We start from the raw sequence: 16,520 nt of genomic DNA on the forward strand, positions 1-16,520 counted from the left end.
AGGGTTAGGGTTAGGGTTAGGGTTAAGGTTAGGGTACGGCTTAGGGTACGCGTTAGGGTACAGCACAGGGTACGGCATTGGGTATGGCTTAGTTTTAGTGTTAGGGTTCTTTTTAGGGTTAGGGCTCGGTTTAGGGTACAGGCTAGGATTACGGTACGTGTTAGGGTTAGGGTATGGGTTACCGTTAGGGTATGAGTTAGGGTTAGGGTATTTATTAAACCTATCCCACTCTCTAGATACCACTTAGCACTTAAGGTATATTATTTGGGGTCCAGCAATGGAGAAGATTTTAGACACTAGGATAGGATAAGGAACACACACATTAGAAAGAAATCACATTAGGATTCTCTTTTTAACCTGTTCCTTAAAACACTAGTGCTTAGGAAATCTATTGGAGGCAGAAACAGTCAAGCGTAGCTTAGGGTTTGGATAAGGGTTAGGGTTAGGGTTTGGGTACGTCTTAGGGTACGGGTTAGGGTACGGCGTACGGTATGGCTTGGGGTTAGGGTTAGTTTTAGGTTTAGGTATCGGTTTAGGGTACGGGTTAGGTTTATGTACGTGTTAGGGTTAGGGTATGGGTTAGGGTTAGGGTACGTGTTAAGGTTAGGGTATTTTTCAAACCTATCCCACTCTCTAGATACCACTTAGCACGTAAAGGACTATTATTTGGGGTCCAGCCATGGAGAAGATTTTAGACACTAGGATAAGATAAGGAACACACACATTATAAAGAAATCACATTAGGATTCTCTTTTTAACCTGTTCCATAAAACACTAGTGCTTAGGAAATCTACTGGAGGCAGAAGCAGCCAAGGGTAGCTTAGGGTTAGGGTTAGGGTTAGGGTTAGGGTTAGGGTACGGGTACGGCTTAGGGTACGGGTTAGTGTATGGCGTAGGGTATGGCTTAGGGATAGGGTTAGGGGTAGTTTTAGGGTTACGGCTCGGTTTTGGGTACGGGTTCTAATTACGGTACGTGTTAGGGTTAGGGTATGTGTTAGGGTTTGGGTACACGTTAGGGTTAGTGTATTTATTAAACCTATCCCAATCTCTAGGTACCACTTAGCCCATAAAGGATTATTATCTGGGGTCCAGCCATAGAGAAAATTTTAGACACTAGGATAAGATAAGGAACACACACATTATAAACAAGTCACATTAGGATTCGTTTTTTAACCTTTTCCTTAAAACACTAGTGCTTAGGAAATCAATTAGAGGCAAAAGCAATGAAGGGTATCTTAGGGTGAGGGTTAGGATTAGGTTTAGGGTAAGGCATAGGGTACGGGTTAGGGTACGGGTTAGGGTACGGGTTAGGGTACGGCGTAGGGTATGGGTTAGGGTTAGGGTTAGCTTTAGGGTTAGGGCTCAGTTTAGGGTACGGGTTACGATTTGGGTACATGTTAGGGTCAGGGTATGGGTTAGGGTTAGGGTTAGTTTTACGGTTAGGGTTCGATTTAGGGTAGAGGTTAGGATTAGGTTACGTGTTAGGGTTAGGGTACGGGTTAGGGTTAGGGTACGCGTTAGAGTTAGGGTATTTATTAAACCTATCCCACTCTCTAGATACCACTTACTACGTAAAGCAATAGTATTTGGGGTCCAGCCATGGAGACGATTTTAGACACTAGGATAAGATAAGGAACACACACATTATAAAAAATCACATTAGGATTCTCTTTTTAACCTGTTCCTTAAAACACTAGTGCTTAGGAAATCTATTGCAGGCAGAAGCAGTCAAGGGTAACTTAGGGTTAGGGTTAGTGTACGGCTTAGGGTACGGGTTAGGGTACGGGTTAGGCTACGGCATAGGGTATGAGTTAGGGTTAGGGTTAGGTTTAGTTTTTGGGTTAGGGCTCGTTTTAGGGGATGGGTTAGGATTAGGACACGTGTTAGGGTTAGGGTATGGGTTAGAGTTAGGGTACGGGTTAGGGTATTTATTAAACCTATCCCACTCTCTAGATACCACTTAGCGTGTAACGGAATATTATTTGGGGTCCAGCCATGGAGAATATTTTAGACACTAGGATAAGATAAGGGACACACACATTATAAAGAAATCACATTAGGATTCTCTTTTTAACCTGTTCCTTAAAACACTAGTGCTTAGGAAATCTATTGGAGGCAGAAGCAGTCAAGGGTAGCTTAGGGTTAGGGTTAGGGTTAGGATCAGGTTTAGGGTACGGGTTAGGGTACTGCTTAGGTTACGGTTTAGGAAACGGCGTAGGGTATGGGTTTGGGTTACGGGTTAGTTTTAGGGTTAGGTTTCGGTTTAGGGTACGGGTTACGATTTGGGTACGTGTTAGGGTCAGGGCATGGGTTAGGGTTAGGGTACGCGTTAGGGTTACGGTATTTATTAAACCTATCCCAATCTCTAGATACCACTTAGAGGTTAAAGAATATTATTTGGGGTACGGCCGTGGAGAAGATTTTAGACAGTAGGATAAGATAAGGAACACACACATTATAAAAAATCACATTAGGTTTCGCTTTTTAAACTGTTCCTTAAAACACTAGTGCTTAGGAAATCTATTGGAGGAAGAAGCAGTCAAAGGTAGCTTAGGGTTAGGCTTAGGCTTAGGGTTAGGGTTAGGGTTAGGGTTAGGGTTAGCATTAGGTTTACTGTTAGGGTTAGGGTACGGCTTAGGGTACGGGTTAGGGTACGGCGTACGGTATGGCTTGGGGTTAGGGTTAGTTCTAGGTTTAGGTATCGGTTTAGGGTACGGGTTAGGATTATGTACGTGTTAGGATTAGGGTATGGGTTAGGGTTAGGGTACGTGTTAAGGTTAGGGTATTTATTAAACCTATTCCACTCTCTAGATACCACTTAGCACGTCAAGGACTATTATTTGGGGTCCAGCCATGGAGAAGATTTTAGACACTAGGATAAGATAAGGAACACACACATTATAAAGAAATCACATTAAGATTCTCTTTTTAACCTGTTCCTTAAAACACTAGTGCTTAGGAAATCTATTGGAGGCAGAAGCAGTCAAGGGTAGCTTATGGTTAGGGGTAGGGTTAGGGTTAGGTTTAGGATACGGGTAAGGGTACGGGTTAGGGTACGGCGTAGGGTATGGGTTAGGGTTAGGATTATGGTTACGGTACGGCTTAGGGTACGGGTTAGTGTACGGCGAAGTGTATGGATTCGGGTTAGGCTTAGGGGTATTTTTAGTGTTAGGGCTCGGTTTAGGGTACGGGTTAGGATTAGGGTACATGTTAGGGTTAGTGTATGGGTTAGGGTTAGGGTACACCTTAGGGTTAGCGTATTTATTAATCCTATCCCACTGTCTAGATACCACTGAGCACGTAAAGGAATATTATTTAGGTTCCAGCCATGGAGAAGATTATAGACACTAGGATAAGATAAGGAACACACACATTATAACGAAATCAAATTAGGATTCTCTTTTTAACCTGTTCTTTAAAACACTAGTGCTTAGGAAATCAATTGGAGACAAAAGCAGTCAAGCGTAGCTTAGGGTGAGGATTAGGGTTAGGGTTAGGGTACGGATTAGGGTACACGTTAGGGTACGGGATAGGGTACGGCATAGAGTATGGGTTAGGATTAGGGTTAGTTTTAGTGTTAGGGCTCAGTTTAGGGTACGGGTTAGGATTAGGGTACGTGTTAGGGTTAGGGTATGGGTTAGGGTTAGGGTACGTGTTAGGGTTAGGGTATTTATTAAACGTATCCCAATCTCTAGATACCAATTAACAGTTAAGGAATATTATTTGGGGTTCAGCCATGGAGAAGATTTTAGACACTAGGATAAGATAAGGAACACACACATTATAAAGAAATCACATTAGGATTCTCTTTTTAACCTGTTGCTTAAAACACTAATGCTTAGGAAATCAATTGGAGGCAGACGCAGTCAAGGGTAGCTTAGGGTGAGGGTTACGGTTAGGGTTAGGTTTAGGGTACGGCTTAGGATACGGGTTAGGGTACGGGTTAGTGTATGGCGTACGGTATGGGTTAGGATTAGGGTTAGGGTTAGGTTTAAGGTTAGGGCTCGGTTTAGGGAGCAGGTTAGGATTAGGGTACGTGTTAGGGTTAGGGTATGGGTTAGGGTTAGGGTACGCGTTAGGGTTAAGGTATTTATTAAACCTATCCCACTCTCTATGTACCTCTTAGCACGTAAAGGAATATTATTTGGGGTCCAGCCATGGAGAAGATTTTCGACACTAGGATAAGATAAGGAACACACACATTAGAAAGAAATCATAGTAGGATTTTCTTTTTAACTGTTCCTTAAAACACTAGTGCTTTGGAAACCTATTGGAGGCAGAAGCAGTCAAGGGTAGCTTAGGGTTAGGGTTAGGGTTAGGGTTAGGATTAGGGTACGGGTTAGGGTATGGGTTAGGGTATGGCGTAAGGTATGGCTTAAGGTTAGGGTTAGGCTTAGTTTTAGGGTTAGGGCTCGGTTTAGGGTACGGGTTAGGATTAGGGTACGTGTTAGGGTTAGTGTATGGGTAGGGTTAGGGTACGCGTTAGGGTTAGGGTATTTATTAAACCTATCCCACTGTCTAGATACCACTGAGCACGTAAAGGAATATTATTTGGGGTCCAGCCATGGAGAAGATTATAGACACTAGGATAAGATAAGGAACACACACATTATAACGAAATCAAATTAGGATTTTCTGTTTAACCTGTTCTTTAAAACACTAGTGCTTAGAAAATCAATTGGAGACAAAAGCAGTCAAGCGTAGCTTAGGGTGAGGGTTAGGGTTAGGGTTAGGGTACACATTAGGGTACGGGTTAGGGTACGGCTTAGGGTATGGCGTAGGGTATGGCTTAGGGTTAGTGTTAGGGTTAGTTTTAGGGTTAGGGCTAGGTTTAGGGTACGGGTTAGGATTAGTGTACGTGTTAGGGTTATTGTATGGGTTAGGGTTAGGGTACGCGTTAGGGTTAGGTTATTTATTAAACCTATCCCACTCTCTAGATACCACTTAGTACGTAAAGCAATAGTATTTGGGGTCCAGCCATGGAGACGATTTTAGACACTAGGATAAGATAAGGAACACACACATTATAAAAAATCACATTAGGATTCTCTTTTTAACCTGTTCCTTAAAACACTAGTGCTTAGGAAATCTATTGCAGGCAGAAGCAGTCAAGGGTAACTTAGGGTTAGGGTTAGTGTACGGCTTAGGGTACGGGTTAGGGTACGGGTTAGGCTACGGCATAGGGTATGAGTTAGGGTTAGGGTTAGGTTTAGTTTTTGGGTTAGGGCTCGTTTTAGGGGATGGGTTAGGATTAGCATACGTGTTAGGGTTAGGGTATGGGTTAGAGTTAGGGTACGGGTTAGGGTATTTATTAAACCTATCCCACTCTCTAGATACCACTTAGCGTGTAACGGAATATTATTTGGGGTCCAGCCATGGAGAATATTTTAGACACTAGGATAAGATAAGGGACACACACATTATAAAGAAATCACATTAGGATTCTCTTTTTAACCTGTTCCTTAAAACACTAGTGCTTAGGAAATCTATTGGAGGCAGAAGCAGTCAAGGGTAGCTTATGGTTAGGGGTAGGGTTAGGGTTAGGTTTAGGATACGGGTAAGAGTTGGGTTAGGTTACGGCATAGTGTATGGGTTAGGGTTAGGGTTATGGTTACGGTACGGCTTAGGGTATAGGTTAGGGTACGGTGAAGTGTATGGATTAGGGTTAGGCTTAGGGTTAGTTTTAGTGTTAGGGCTCGGTTTAGGGTACGGGTTAGGATTAGGGTACGTGTTAGAGTTAGTGTATGGGTTAGGGTTAGGGTACGCCTTAGGGTTAGCGTATTTAATAAACCTATTCCACTGTCTAGATACCACTGAGCACGTAAAGGAATATTATTTGGGGTCCAGCCATGGAGAAGATTATAGACACTAGGATAAGGTAAGGAACACACACATTATAACGAAATCAAATTAGGATTCTCTTTTTAACCTGTTCTTTAAAACACTAGTGCTTAGGAAATCAATTGGAGACAAAAGCAGTCAAGCGTAGCTTAAGGTGAGGGTTAGGCTTAGTGTTAGTGTACGGCTTAGGGTACGGGTTAGGGTACGGATTAGTATACGGCGTAGGGTATGGGTTAGGGTTAGGATTAAGGCTCGGCTTAGGGTACGGGCTAGGATTAGAGTACGTGTTAGGGTTACGGTATGTGTTAGGGTTAGGGTACGCGTTAGGGTTAAGGAATTTATTAAACCTATCCCACTCTCTAGATACCACTTAGCACGTAAAGAAATATTATTTGGGGTCCAGCCATGGAGAAGATTTTAGACACTAGGATAAGATAAGGAACACACAGTATAAAGAAATCATATTAGGATTCTCTTTTAAACCTCTTCCTTAAAACACTAGTGCTTAGGAAATCTATTGGAGGCAGAAGCAGTCAAGGGTAGCTTAGGGTTAGGGTTAGGGTTAGGGTTAGGGTTAGGGTACGGGTTAGGGTATGGCGTAGGGTATGGGTTAGGGTTAAGGTTAGTTTTAGGGTTAGGACTCGGTTTAGGGTACAGGCTAGGATTAGGGTACGTGTTAGGGTTAGGGTATGGGTTAGGGTTAGGGTTAGGGTACGCCTTAGGGCTAGGGTATTTATTAAACCCGTCCCACTCTCTAATTACCACTTAGCACGTAAAGGAATATTATTTGGGGTCCAGCCATGGAGAAGATTTTAGACACTAGGATAAGATAAGGAACACACACATTATAAAGAAATCACATTAGGATTCTCTTTTTAATCTGTTCCTTAAAACACTAGTGCTTCGGAAATCTATTGGAGGCAGAAGCAGTCAAGGGTAGCTTACGGTTAGGGTTAGGGTTAGGGGTAGGTTACGCGTTAGGGTACGGGTTAGGGTACGGCGTAGGGTATGGATTAGGGTTAGGGTTAGTTTTAGGGTTAGGGCTGCGTTTAGGGTACTGGTTATGATTGGGTTACGTGTTAGGTTTAGTGAATGTGTTAGGGTTAGGGTACGCGTTAGGGTTAGGGTGTTTATTAAACCTATCCCACTCTCTAGATACCACTTAGCACGTAAAGGAATATTATTTGGGGTCCAGCCATGGGGAAGATTTTAGACACTAGGATAAGATAAGGAACACACAGTATAAAGAAATCACATTAGGATTCTCTTTTTAACATGTTCTTACAAACACTAGTGCTTAGGAAATCTTTTGGAGGCAGAAGCAGTCAAGGGTAACTTAGGGTTAGTGTTAGGGTTAGGGTTAGGTTTAGGGTTACGGTACGGCTTAGGGTATGGGTTAGTGTTAGGGTTAGTTTTAGGGTTACGGCTCGGTTTAGGGTACGGGTTAGGATTAGGGTACGTGTTAGTGTTAGGGTATGGGTTATGGAGAAGATTTTAGACACTAGGATAAGATAAGGAACACACACATTATAAAGAAATCACATTAGCATTCTGTTTTTAACCTGTTCCTTAAAACAATAGTACTTAGTAGATCCACTGGAGGCAGAAGCAGTCAAGGGTAGCTTAGGGTGAGGGTTAGGGTTAGAGTTAGGTTTAGGGTACGGCTTAGGGTATGGGTTAGGGTACGGGTGAGGGTATGGCGTAGGGTATGGTTTTGGGTTAGGTTTAGGGTTAGGGTACGGCTTAGGGTACGGGTTAGAGTACGGTTGAGGGTACGGCATAGGGTATGGGTTAGGGTACGGGTGAGGGTAGGGCGTACGGTATGGTTTAGGGTTAGGGTTAGCGTTAGGGTACAGCTTAGGGTATGGGTTAGGGTACGGGTGAAGGTATGGCGTAGGGTATGGTTTAGGGTTAGTGTTAAGGTTACGATTAAGGTATGGCTTAGGGTACGGGTTACGGTACGGGTGAGGGTACGGCGTAGGGTATGTTTTAGTGTTAGGGTTAGGGTTAGGGGTAGAGTACGGCTTAGGGTACAGGTTAGGGTATGGGTGAAGGTATGGCGTAGGATATGTGTTAGGGTTAGGGTTAGGGTTAGGTTTAGGCTACGGCTTAGGGTACGGGTTATGTTACAGGTGAGGGTACGGCGTAGTGTATGGGTTACAGTTAAGGTTAGGGTTAGGGTACGGCTTAGGGGACGGGTTAGGGTATGGGTGAGGTTATGGTGTAGCGTATGGGCGAGGTTTAGGGTTACATTAGGGTTAGGGTTAGGGTACGGCTTAGGGTACGGGTGAGGGTACGGCCTAGGGTTAGAGTTAGGGTTAGGGTATGGGTTAGGGTACGGGTGAGGGTAAGTGGTAGGGTATGGGTTCGGAATATGGTTAGGTTTAGGTTTAGGGTTAGGGTATGGCTTAGGGTACGGGTTAGGGTACGGGTGAAGGTTGGGCGTCAGTTATGGGTTAGGGTTAGGGTTAGGGTACGGCTTAGGGTACAGGTTAGGGTACGGGTGAGGGTAGGGTGTACGGTATGGTTTAGGGTTAGGGTTAGCATTAGGGTACAGCTTAGGGTACGGGTTAGGGTACCGGTAAGGGTATGGCGTAGGGTATGGGTTAGGGTTAAGGTTAGAGTACGGTTTCCGGTACGGGTTAGGGTAAGAGTGAGGGTACGGCGTAGGCTTAGGTTTAGGGTTAGGGTTAGGGTTAGGGTATGACTTAGGGTACGGGTTAGGGTACAGGTGAGGGTACAGCGTAGGGTATGGGTTAGTGTTAGTGTTAGGGTTAGAGTTAGGTTTAGGGTACGGCGTAGGGTACGGGTTAGGGAACGGGTGAGGGTACGGCATAGGGTATGGGTTAGCGTTAGGGTTAGTGTTAAGGTTAGGGTACTGGTTAGGGTATGGGTGAGGTACAGCGTAGGGTGTGGGTTAGGGTTAGGGTTAGTTTTAGGGTTTGGGCTAGGGTTAGGGCTAGGGTTAGGGTTAGAGTACGGGTTAGGGTATGGGTTAGGGTACGGGTGAGGGTACGGCATAGAGTATGGGTTAGGGTTAGGGTTAGGGTTTGGGTTAGGGTTAGGGAAAGGGATAGGGTACGGGTTAGGATTAGGGTGTGTGTTAGAGTTAGGGTATGGGTTATGGTTAGGGTACAGCTTAGGGTACGGGTTAGGGTACGGCATAGGTTGTGGCTTAGGGTTAGGGTTAGAGTTCGGATTAGGTTTAGGGTACGGCTTAGGGTACGGGTTAGGGTACGGCATAGGGTGTGGCTTAGGGTTACGGTTAGAGTTCGGATTAGGTTTAGGGTACGGCTTAGGGTACGGGTTAATGTACGGTTTAGGGTACGGCGTAGGGTATGGGTTAGGGTTAGTGTTAGGGTTAGTTTTAGGGTTAGGGCTCGGTTTAGGGTACAGGTTAGGATTAGGGTACGTGTTAGGGTTAGGCTACGCGTTAGGGTTAGGCTACCCGTTAGGGTTAGGGTATTTATTAAACCTATCCCACTCTCTAGATACCACTTAGCACGTAAAGGAATATTATTTGGGGTCCAGCCATGGAGAAGATTTTAGACTCTAGGATAAGATAAGGAACACACACATTATAAAGAAATCGAATTACAATTCTCTTTTGAAACTGTTCCTTAAAACACTAGTTCTTAGGAAATCTATTGGAGGCGGAAGCAGTCAAGGGTAGCTTAGGGTTAGGTTTAGGTTTAGGGTTAGGGTTAGGGTTCGGCTTAGGGTTCGGGTTGGGGTATGGGTTAAGGTACGGCATAGGGTATTGGTTAGGGTTAGGGTTAGGGTTAGTTTTAGGGTTAGGGCTCAGTTTAGGGTACGGGTTAGGATTTGGATACGTGTTAGGGTCAGGGTATGGGTTAGGGTTAGGGTACGCATTAGGGTTATGGTATTTATTAAACCTATCCCCATCTCTAGATACCACTTAGCACTTAAGGAATATTAGTTGGGGTCGAGCCATGGAGAAGATTTTAGACACTAGGATAAGATAAGGAACACTCACATTATAAAGAAATCACATTAGGATTCTCTTTTTCACCTGTTTCTTAAAACACTAGTGCTTAGGAAATCTATTGGAGGCAGAAGCACTCAAGGGTAGCTTAGTGTTAGGGTTAGGGTTAGGGTAAGGCTTAGGGTACGGGTTAGGGTATGGCGTAGGGTATGGCTTAGGGATAGGGTTAGGGGTAGTTTTAGGGTTACGGCTCAGTTTCGGGTACGGGTTCTAATTAGGGAACTTGTTAGGGTTAGGGTATGGGTTAGGGTACGGCTTAGGGTACGGGTTAGGGTTCGGCGTAGGTTATGGCTTAGGATTAGGGTTAGTTTTAGGGTTGGGGATCGGTTTACGTTACGGGATAGGATTAGGGTACGTGTTAGGGTTAGGGTATGGGTTAGGGTTCGGGTACACGTTATGGTTAGGGTATTTATTAAACCTATCCCACTCTCTAGATACCACTAAGCACGTAAAGGAATATTATTTGGGGTCCTGCCATGGAGAAGATTTTAGACACTAGGATAAGATAAGGAACACACACATTAGAAAGAAATCACATTGGGATTCTCTTTTTAACCTGTTCCTTAAAATACTAGTGCTTAGGAAATCTATTGGAGGCAGAAGCAGTCAATGGTAGCTTAGGGTTAGGCTTAGGGTTAGGGTTAGGTTTAGGGTTAGGGTTAGGGTTAGCGTTAGGTTTACTGTTAGTGTTAGGGTACGGCTTAGGGTACGGGTTAGGGTACGGGTTAGGGTATGGCGTAGGGTATGGGTTAGGGTTACGGTTAGGGTTAGTGTTAAGGTTAGGGCTCGGTTTAGGGTACAGGATAGGATAAGGGTACGTGTTAGGGTTAGGGTATGTGTTAGCGTTAGGGTATGCATTAGGGTTAGGGTATTTATTAAACCTATCCCAATCTCTAGATACCACTTAGCACTTAAGGAATATTATTTGGGGTTCAGCCATGGAGAAGATTTTAGACACTACGATAAGATAAGGAACACACACATTATAAAGGAATCACATTAGGATTCTCTTTTTAACCTGTTCCTTAAAACACTAGTGCTTAGGAAATCTATTAGAGCAGAAGAAATCAAGGGTAGCTTAGGGTTAGTGTTAGGGTTAGGGTTACGGTACGGCGTAGGGTATGGCTTAGGGTTAGTGTTAGGGGCAATTTTATGGTTATGGCTCGATTTATAGTACGTGTTAGGATTAGGGTACGTTTTAGTGTTATAGTATGGGTTAGGGTTTGAGTACGCTTTAGGGTTACAGTATTTATTAAACCTATTCCACTCTCTGGATACCACTTAGCAGGTAAAGGAATATTATCTGGGGTCCAGCCATGGAGAAGATTATAGATACTAGGATAAGCTAAGGAACACACACATTAGAAAGAAATCACATTAGGATTCTCTTTTTAACCTGTTCCTTAAAACACTAGTGCTTAGGAAAAAATTGGTGGCAGAAGCAGTCAAGGGTAGCTTAGGTTTAGGGTTAGGGTTCGGATTAGGTTTATTGTGTGGCTTAGGGTACGGGTTAGGGTACGGGTTAGGGTACGGCGTAGGGTATGGGTTAAAGTTAGGGTTAGGGTTAGGGTTAGTTTTAGGGTTAGGGCTCGGTTTAGGGAACGGGTTAGGATTTGGGTACGTGTTAGGGTCAGGGAAAGGGTTAGGGTTAGGGTACGCATTAGGGTTACGGTATTTATTAAACCTATCCCAATCTCTAGATACCACTTAGCACTTAAGGAATATTATTTGAGGTCCAGACATGGAGAAGATTTTAGACACTAGGATAAGGTAAGGAACACACACATTATAAAGAAATCACATTAGGATTCTCTTTTTAACCTGTTCCTTAAAACACTAGTGCTTAGGAAATCTACTGGAGGCAGAAGCAGTCAAGGGTAGCTTAGGGTTAGGGTTAGGGTTAGGGTTAGGGTACGGCTTAGGGTACGAATTAGGGTATGGCGTAGTGTATGGCTTAGGGTTAGGGGTAGGGGTAGTGTTAGGGTTAGGGCTCGGTTTAGGGTATGGGTTAGGATTAGGGAACGTATTAGTGTTGGGGTATGGGTTAGGGTATGGGTACGCGTTAGGCTTAGGGTATTTATTTAACCTATCCCAATCTCTAGATACCACTTAGCACGTAAAGGAATATAATTTGTGGTTTAGCCATGGAGAAGATTTTAGACACTAGGATAAGATAAGGAACACACACATTATAAAGAAATCACATTAGGATTCTCTTTTTAACCTGTTCCTTAAAACACTAGTGCTTAGGAAATCTATTGGAGGCAGAAGCAGTCAAGGGTAGCTTAGGGTTAGGGTTAGGGTTAGGGTTAGGGTACGGCTTAGTTCACGGGTTAGGGTAAGGCGTAGGGTATGGCTTAGGTTTAGGGGTAGGGTTCGGAGTAGGTTTAGGGTACGGCTTAGGGTACGGGTTAGTGTACGTGTTAGGGTACGGCGTAGGGTATGGGTTAGGGTTAGTGTTAGGGTTAGTTTTAGGGTTAGGGCACGGTTTAGGGTACGGGTTAGGATTAGGATACGTGTTAGTGTTAGGGTATGGGTTAGGGTTAGGGTACACATTACGGTTAGGGTATTTATTAAACCTATCCCAATCTCTAGATACCACTTAGCACTTAAGGAATATTATTTGGGGTCCAGCCATGGAGAAGATTTTAGACACTAGGATAAGATAAGTAACACACACATTAGAAAGTAATCACATTAGGATTCTCTTTTTAACCTGTTCCTTAAAACACTAGTGCTTAGGAAATCTATTGGAGGCAGAAGCAGTCAAGGGTAGCTTAGGGTTAGGCTTAGGGTTAGGGTTAGGGTTAGGGTACGGCTTAGTGTACTGGTTAGGGTACGGGTTAGTGTACGGCGTAGGGTATGGCTTAGGGTTAGGGTTAGTTTTAGGTTTAGGTATCGGTTTAGGGTACGGGTTAGGATTAGGTTATGGGTTAGGGTTAGGGTACCTGTTAGTGTTAGGGTATTTATGAAACCTATCCCAATCTCTAGATACCACTTAACCGTAAATGAATATTATTTCGGGTCCAGCAATGGAGAAGATTTAGACACTAGGATAACATGAGGAACACACACATTATAAAGAAATTACATTAGGATTCTCTTTTTAACCTGTTCCTTAAAACACTAGTGCTTAGGAAATCTACTGGAGGCAGAAGCAGTCAAGGGTAGCTTAGGGTTAGGGTTAGGGTTAGGGTTAGGGTACGGCTTAGGGTACGGTTTAGGTTATGGCATAGGGTATGGCTTAGGGATAGGGTTGGGGTAGTTTTAGTGTTACAGCTCGGTTTCGGGTACAGGTTCTAATTAGGGTACGTGTTAGGGTTAGGGTATGGGTTAGGTTTTGGTTACGCGTTAGGGTTAGGGTATTTATTAAACCTATCCCAGTCTCTAGATACCACTTAGCACGCAAAGGATTATTATCTGGTGTCCAGTAATAGAGAAGATTTTAAACACTAGGATAAGATAAGGAACACACACATTATAAACAAATTACATTAGGATTATCTTTTTAACTGTTCCTTAAAACACTAGGGCTTAGGAAATCTATTGGAGGCAGAAGCAGTCAAGGGTAGCTTAGCGTTAGTGTTAGGGTTAGGGTACGGCTTAGGGTACGGGTTAGGGTACGGGTTAGGGTACAGCATAGGGTATGGCTTAGGGTTGGTGTTAGGGTTAATTTTAGGGTTAGGGCTAGGTTTAGTGTACGGGTTAGGATTAGGGTACGGATTAGGGTTAGGGTATGGGTTAGGGTTAGGGTATGCGTTAGGGTTAGGGTATTTATTAAATCTATCCCACTCTCTAGATATCACTTAGCACGTAAAGGAATATTATTTGGGGTCCAGCCATGGAGAAGATTTTAGACACTAGGATAAGCTAAGGAACACACACATTATAAAGAAATCACATTAGGATTCTCTTTTTAACCTGTTCCCTAAAACACTAGTGCTTAGGAAATCTATTGGAGGCAGAAGCAGTAAAGGGTAGTTTAGGGTTAGGGTTAGGGTTAGGGTTAGGTTTAGGGTCCGCCTTAGGGTTAGGGTTAGGTTAGGGTTAGGGTTAAGTTTAGGGGTAGTGTTAGGGTTAGGGTATGGCTTAGGGTATGGGTTAGGATAGGGTTAGGGATAGGGTTAGGGTTAGGGTTAGGGTTAGGATAAGACTTAGGGTATGGGTTAGGGTACGGTGTAGGGCATGGGTTAGGGTTAGGGTTAGGGTTAGTTTTGGGGTTAGGGCTAGGGTTAGGGTACGGGTTAAGATTAGGGTATGGGTTAGGGTTAGGTTATGGGTTAGGGTTAGGGTACGCGTTAGGGATAGGGTATTTATTAAACCTATCTCACTATCTAGATACCACTTAGCACGTAAAGGAATACTATTTGGGGTCCAGCCGTGGAGAAGATTTTAGATCCTTGGATAATATAAAGAACACACACATTATAAATAAATCACACTAGGATTTTCTTTTTAACCTGTTCCTTAAAACACTAGTGCTTAGGAAATCTACTGGAGGCAAAAGCTGTAAAGGGGAGTTTAGATTTAGGGTTAGGGTTATGATTAGGGTTAGGGTTAGAGTTAGAATTACCTGTGCCTGTCCCACCACCTAGATCTAGTCTCATTGGTTTCCCCTCTTCCCGTTCATCCTCAGGACAAATTGCAACTTGTAGGAAACAAGAGGATAAAGGTGCTGATTCTCCAAATGCGGAGATCGTTAGTTAAGCGGCTGGAATGGCCAACCTGAGCACTAGGAGATGAGAAACGAGATGCTTTTTAGAAACCTTTCCCGATCACACGGTGTATCATACTCTGGGTTTCCCATGCATGTTTTCGCTGTAGGAAGATTCCCTTGAACCTGGAGATTTGGGACCCATGGAATGGGTACCACGCAGTAGTACTTTAAAGGGTCTGCATTTACTCACCCAACCTCACCTATCCCCTCAGCCCCAAGAGTGTCCAGCGTTATGTCTCATCCAGCTGTGGGTCTAGATATGGTCAATCCAGGTTGCATCACAGCCCCTGAATGAATTTTGTAAGAATTTCTCTCTCTTTGACTGTCTTTGTTTTGTTTTTTTTTTTGTAATTTATTTTTTTAATGGTGTTTAGCTGATTTTCACTGCTGTGTTTATGCCGCTTTACACCCACTTCATTCACTTCCAGAGAGATATCAATACATAGGTTTTAAGATTCTTGCTAGTCAGATATATTCTTGTGCGGTGAATAGGGGGTGTTGAGTCCAGTTCACTGAGCAGGGAGGAGGTCTTGTCTGTTACATATTTGGTTTATGGAACGGTATGTGAGCTAATTTCAAACCCTTGTTTTATGCATCACCCCACCTCACCTTTCCCGTTAAGCAGCCATAGTGTGTCTTCTAAATGTGTGACTCTGTTCTGTTTTGTAATTCAGTTCAAGTGTAGCGATTTTGACATGCCCTCTATAAGTGATATCTTAGGATAAGTGTCTTTTTCTGTGTGACTTATTTCACTTAGAATCCTCGTACCTAAATCCACTGATCATGCTGCTAGTAGCCTTATGTCATTGATTTCATGGCTGAGTGATATTCCATTGTACATAAGTACCAGAACTTCTTTATCCATTTTTCTCTTTCCTGGAATGTTTAAGGTGAGCAGAAGTCGAGGTTCTTGTAAACAGAGCAGCCCTAAAGTTTGGGGTGCCTGAGTCTTTTTGATTTTTAGTTTTCCCAGTTCATACGCCCATGAGTGGAAGTGCTCTATGCTCTCTAGCTGTGTTTTTTAGATGTTTCAGGACACACCGTACACTTCTCTAGAGTGGCCGTTGGCAAATTACATCCTGCCCATCAGTGTAAAAAGGCTCCCTTTTCTCCCTGCCCTGTCCTGCATTTCTGGTTTTTCCACTTTTTTAGGATGGTCCTTTTTTTTTTAATATATATGTGTGTATATATATATATATATATATATATATTCATTCATTCATTCATTCATTCATGGCTGTGTTGGGTCTTAGTTTCTGTGCGAGGGCTTTCTCTATTTGCGGCAAGCGGGGGCCACTCTTCATCGCGGTGCATGGGCCTCTCACTATCGCGTCCTCTCTTCTTGCGGAGCACAGGTTCCAGACGTGCAGGCTCAGTAATTTTGGCTCATGGGCCTAGTTGCTCCGCGGCATGTGGGATCTTCCCAGCCCAGGGCTCTAACCCGTGTCCCCTGAAGTGGCAGGCATATTCTAAACCACTGCACCACCAGGGAAGCCCTAGGATGGCCCTTTTGACCGATGGGAAGTGAGACTTCTTTGTAGTGCTGATTTGCATTTCCCGCTTGCTTGGTTGGCCAAAAAGGGCGTATGCGTTTTTTCCGAAATATATTCAGGAAAAAACGCATACGCCCTTTTTGGCCAACTGCATCATTGTCGACGTTTTGCCGCTTTTCATGTGCTTTAAAGGCGAGTCGAATCTACCTCCTGAAATCGGTTTCCTGCAATTCTGCCTTGCTTTTAAATCCTCTTCTTTGCCTTCCCTCAATATATTTTTAGACGATAGTTATCATTTATAACTCTGCAGTTCTGTGAATTGCAGTGCCCCTGAGCTCCATTTTTCAACTCGCTTTTTTGGGAGCTGGCTGCAAAACGGCAGGATTGCTTCAGGCCCTATTCTGGTTCCGGGGGGCAGGCTGAGCCTGTGCTTCATTCTTCTTCCTGATGGGAAATTAGAGTG

Source organism: Eubalaena glacialis, chromosome 1 (genome assembly GCF_028564815.1).
Source record: "Eubalaena glacialis isolate mEubGla1 chromosome 1, mEubGla1.1.hap2.+ XY, whole genome shotgun sequence".
Classification (NCBI taxonomy): Eukaryota; Metazoa; Chordata; class Mammalia; order Artiodactyla; family Balaenidae; genus Eubalaena; species Eubalaena glacialis.